This window comes from Eschrichtius robustus, chromosome 6, assembly GCF_028021215.1.
Source record: "Eschrichtius robustus isolate mEscRob2 chromosome 6, mEscRob2.pri, whole genome shotgun sequence".
NCBI classification, from domain to species: Eukaryota; Metazoa; Chordata; class Mammalia; order Artiodactyla; family Eschrichtiidae; genus Eschrichtius; species Eschrichtius robustus.
In genome coordinates, this window is record NC_090829.1 from 58,736,323 (window position 1) to 58,742,322 (window position 6,000).

Here is a 6,000-nt window from a genome sequence, read left to right on the forward strand (position 1 = left end):
GGCTTCCCATTTCATAATTCTAGTTCCACCTAAGTGAAAATAGTCATGCAGAATCTTTAAAAATTCATTTTAAGAAGGTGTGAACAAAGAAAGTGAGTTATTTTAAATTACTTTTAGTCCCAATTCAAAAGTTCTGATAGATCCAGACAGATTTATTTTGGGTCCTGGACAAGTCTGGGTCTGGTATGTCTCAGAAGTAGCTGGCACAGTTGGCCATCTGAGATTGACCTCAGACCCAGTCTATGCTTGGTTTTTTCTTCCTTTTTACAGAGGGTCATCATGGTAAGTGGGAAGGAGTAACTTAACCTGTTACCCTTTGATTTTCTTCCTGGTGCCCCTTCACTTGGTAACTGACTGGCCTCTCTGACCACCAATAGCAGACCACTCCCCTCTCACCCTAACAACAAGTGCCCGACACACACACACTCCACTCAAGGCTCAGAGCCTACCTCTCAAGAAGAACCTAGAGTGGTTGCTATGAATTGCAATCCCAATGCATCCATTCAGGAACACACAAGCTAAGCCAGAAGGAGTGTGGTGGTAAGAGACGCCAGGTGCACGGACCTTCACTGTACATCAGGATCTCTGATCCCCACCCTTGGTCCCTCAGACCGTCCCTGAGTCCCCAGCTTACTCTTTCCTCTCAGAGCTGCTGGAAATCACTTCCTACTCCACAAAAGCCATGAGTCAACCATCAAGCCCACCATTTGGGCCCCCTCCCTCTCTGGGCCAGAGGATTTGGGTACTGGGTTCAAATCTCAGGTTTGTAACTTCAGGTAACACTTTATACATTCCCTGCCCTGGTTTTCCTTAGCAAAAAGAAAGTAAATAAAATTCAGTGTGAGTTGTGTGAGTGTGATGTAGTGAGCGTGATTAGTGCCCATAAACTGTTGTGAGATCTGAAGATGAAAGGGGATGTTACTGTAAAATGCTGGCATCATGGATTCTTGGCTCCACATTTTCTTTTGCACTGAACAGATGCTTTACTCAAGGGAAAAAAGAACCATCTCTCCCTTTCACCAGGCTAGAGAAACCACTTCCTCACTCATTTTCATATTCTCTCAATTACATACTACTTATTAGAGCTACGAATTCTTTGGTAGCTGAAATTCTCCATGTTCATGAGAACTGTATCTCTCTTCAAATTTGGAGATGAACAAATCATATACAACAACCTAAAAAGTATACAACAGCTTATGTTCTTTGTCTGTCTCTGTTATTTGTAGGAGAATAAATAAACCTCTAACTGAACAATCATCCTGGTATGAGTAGTTTTTGCTGGTGCAAGCAGCAATTTAAACTGTCAAAAGTAGAGTAATACGTGATCTTACATTCTCTTTGCAGGAAAAACAAACAATAAGGGAGTATGATTTGTGCTACACGTTTACAGAGTCTTAGATGGTATCTTCCTTTTCCTTTATCATAATGACTAACTCCAGACATCTTTGCTAATCAAATGGACACTGACCCTATATGACCTAGGCTCATGTCAGAGAAACCAGTGTCACCTCTCTGCAGATGGTCTCCCTGCTCTGATGAGTGATAATACTAATGACTAACGTTTACTGAGTACTTACCATGAGCCAGTCATGGTTCTAAGGCTTTACATGCATTAATTCACTTCTTGGGCATTTTTAAGAGCAGAGAGCTACACTGAGTTACAAAACCTCACAAGAGCCACAGAACTGGTCCAACCTGGCATAGCAAAAGCTCATTGGATAATTGAAGCAGAAACGAATAGAAACAATAGCTGAAATTGTTAGATAGTTCAAGAGCCCTTGATTTATGGTCCCGTTTGAAATCCACTGTGACCAAGTCTTCACCAGGTGGCACTGGGCACAGACATACTTTATAATAATGTAAGTCAAGGTAACTGATCACTGCTTGAATGGTACTTGATTCCAAGTGTGACCTATTCAATACAGATTCCCAGGCCCCATCTTTAGAGATTCCGATCAAACAGTTGGGGTGTAGCATACAGGAACATGCATTTTGAAAAGCTCCTCATGTGATCCTAATACAGGTCGTCCTACATTCATACATTGGAAAACCCTGGGTCATGTTATGGGTTTAATAGGTCTTGGAGGCCTGGTCCTTGGGATCCTAAACTGTTTCTAGTCCCAGATCACTAGACCTCTCTGGAACTCAGCTTATTCCTCTATGCAATGAGGGGGTTGGAACAGATGTTTAATGTACTTTCCATCTTTAAGATCCAATAAAGTATATGAAACCATAAGTTAGTTTGCAAGGAAAAGTTATCTCCTCTCCTGGAGTGACAATAATGCAAGAACACCCCACCTCAGCTGCTGAGTGACAGTGCTCACCTAGAAAAAAGAGAACCCAACCAACCGCCCTCAACCTACTTCTCCTAGAGAAGTAATAACAATTTAGGCACCCTGAGCGACCCTGCGCCGGGTGTCGTGCTCAGTGCCTTGGGAACGTTATTTCCCTTAGTCACATAACCCAAGGAGGTAGGCATTCACTCATTTTGCAGATGAGGACACAGAGACCCAAATCACAAAGCCACAGCAAGAAGGGGCAGGTCCAGGACTCCAGAAGAGATCAGATTCAAAGCCCAGCTTTTACTAATAGTCTGCCTTCTCACTCAGTGGCTTGGGACATGTGCCTTATCCTCAAGGTTTGCCCAGGAATGTTGGTGGCCAGGTCTTCGCAGAGACAGGATGTTCATAAGTTTTGATAGGTCCGGGTGTCTTAGTTACTTTTAGATAAATTCTTGTTTCTGATTTGACCAAGCCCTCATTTCTTGTCAAGTGATATGTGGTCATTAATTCTAATGCATCCTTTAAAATGATAGAATAACTCTGTTAACAAAAAACTCAATCAGAATTCTCAATTAACTAAAAGTTGTTTTGTTTTGTTTCCTGTTTCTCTTTCCAAGGAGAAGACAACGAAGTATACGAAAATGAACTTATATGAGACACTTAATTTTTTAAAATTCCAGGAGAGTTCCTAGGTTAGTAGAGATACAGATCACTCTCCCTGTTCAGGTAATTTTTGGCTAGTGGACTCCTGATCCCACTGCAGACACCTTTAATGTCCATTCCCCGTGAGCTGAAAAATTTAGCTCCGTGAGGGTCTGAGTCTGTCTGTTTTATTCATTACTGTACCACCAGCTCCTAGAACAGTGCCTAGCACAGATGCCCGGGATATAGTTCCTGAATGACTGAACAAGCTGGACACTATCTCAGAAATTATTCTGTGGATGGCGTTAAAGGCAACCACTTCCAACCAGTTGGGATAGGCTTGCAAGTTTGAAGCATTTGGCTATTCCTGTCTACATCTTCCATTTATATCTACAGCCTTTCCATGGTGTGACTTAAAGTTCAAAATGATGGTTGTGAGGATCTGCAAGATTCTTAGTCATTCTATCCAACAAGCATTTAGTGAGCTTCTCTTAGTGTAGAGTTCAATTATAGTCACATATTACACAGCAGTGATTCTCAAAGGGGATGGGGCCACCCCCTGGTGGACATTTTGGAAACCTGTTGGGTGTTTCTTGGTTGTCACCATGATTGGAGTGGACAGCCAGATGTGGCAGATGTCCTGCAGTTTGCAGGAAAGTCCCACACAACAAACAATTGCCCTGAGTGCCATGGAACTTTCCACGTTCCCGCTGGACATTCATGTAGATGAAAAGTCTGTTAATAATGATCTGAGCTAAAATCAAACACCGTTTTACATACGAACACAAAATATCTTGTGTTTGACTGGCTTTGGCATTTTTCAATATTTGTTGAATTTTCCAAAATGCACCCACTGTGAAAATTGAGAGAAATGTGTATTTGTTTTGTTCAGAACTTTATCAAAATTTCTTCACCATTTTGGAAACGTATATCACCATCAGCAAAGCTGCACGTGGTATCTGAGTTACCAATATAATAAAACCCAAATCAGCCTATGTTTTCAGCTGTCACATCCAACGTGACTATCCATATAAATGTCAGCATGTGTACTTCACTGTACCACTGATGTGGCCATGCCTAAGAATTCGCATGGAGAATTACATACTAAATGGGAATTTACTCAACTTTTATTTCTTCTATATAACACAGTTAGGGTATTATATTTTTTAAACATGTGTAGGTAGGTTATATCATCTATGGATCTCATTTCAGAATAGTAAAGTATTGATATTTGCTATGAAGAGGACATTGGGTCTGAAAGGATTGAACACTACTGTCCTCCTTGTTAAGAAAGTGGAGGGACTTCCCTGGTGGTGCAGTGGTTAAGAATCCGCCTGCCAATGCAGGGGACACGGGTTCAAGCTCTGGTCTGGGAAGATCCCACATGCCATGGAGCAACTAAGCCTGTGCGCCACAACTACTGGGCCTGCGCTCTAGAGCCCATGATCCACAACTACTGAGCCCACGCGCCTAGAGCCTGTGAGCCACTACGGAAGCCCGTGCACCTAGAGTCCGAGCTCTGCAACAAGAGCCACTGCGATGAGAAGTCTGCGCACCGCAACAAAGAGTAGCCCCCGCTTGATGCAACTGGAGAAAGCCTGCGCACAGCAACTAAGACCCAACGCAGCCAAAATATAACTTAATTAATTAAAAAAAAAAAAAAGAAATTGGATAATTATGTTTCAGGAGTTTTTTTAAAACTTGACTCAACATATTCTTTTTTTTTTTCCCCAACATATTCTTTTCCAGGCTTTTTGATACAGTGTGCCAGTATCTTTCTTGGGCCAAATGGGACACGTCTACTCAAGTAGATTCATAGTCCCATCTCAATCAGCTCATCTGGGGAAATAAGCAGGTGTCAACACACCCATGCAAATAGAAACCCACATGATTCCTGCCCTGGAAACACCCAGCCTTCTCTGAGTTGCTAAGTTCACACACCATGCACAAGAAGAGGTGAACTGTGCTTTTCTCCCTCATCCCTCCACACCCCCCACTGCCCCGTACCACCCTCAGCATGAGGACCTCCCTGGTCTGGGACCTGCCACACAGTAGGCTCAAAATAAAAGGTCTGAATGAATAAATGACCCTTGAAAGTATCTGTGCCAGAGGTAATGCAGTAAAAAAAAAAGAGGAGAAGCAGGGAGGTGACACAGTAAGGAGGCTGCCTATATTTTTATTCAGATAGGATGACTGGTACCAATTTATTTTAACCAAAAATGTGGCTTTTGTGCATCAAATGCTGTTGGCACTTGAAACATTTTATGCAATTCTCACCTTGCCTCTTTCTTCGCAGAGAAGAGGAGTGAGGGTTCTTACCCTTGTCTCCTTCAGCTTCCCTCCTCCCTCTCAAAATGTCTCTGTTGCCAAATCACCTCTATACTGGCTCAGCCTCTCCTTCCTTCCCCTCCACACCAGAGGAAAGGGGTCCTCCTCCTTTCCAAGAAACACTTTCAGCTGATGCTTTTGCTCCCCCCTCCCCTTCTATTTTCTACAGGATCTTGATCTATCTCCACTTTTGCAATTTCAGCCTTCTGCCCTCCCAACCAAAGTGTCCAGATCTACCCTATCTGCTCACATTGCACGAGGCACTATGCTAAGTGCTGTGTGCGTGTGCATGCGTGTGTATGTGTAAAACCTTCACTCATGGTTTCATTTGATTTTCCTAACCAACCTCTAAGGCAGCTAATATTATTCTTGCCTTACAGTTAGGAATCCAGGGGACTCAGAAACTTTCCCAAGTCCCACAGTTAATCAGCTAGTGAGTAGAGGGGTCAGGGTTCTCCCAGAAAACAGCTTCTAGTCTTTGGCCTCCACTCCCCGTTTTTCTGTCCTCTTAACCCTTCGTGGTCTGACTTCTCTGTGCCATCACTAGAAAGTTGCTTTCTTTATGGCTAATATCCTCCTAATGCTCAAATCTATTCTAGCACATCTTATTTATAATAGAAAATCTTAATTACTTGTTTCACACTATTTTGTTTTTAATTCACTAATTAACTCTACTAGTGGTTCTCAATCCTTGCTACATCTGGATCATCCATGGAGATTTTTTAAATTTCCACATTTATTTTGTAAT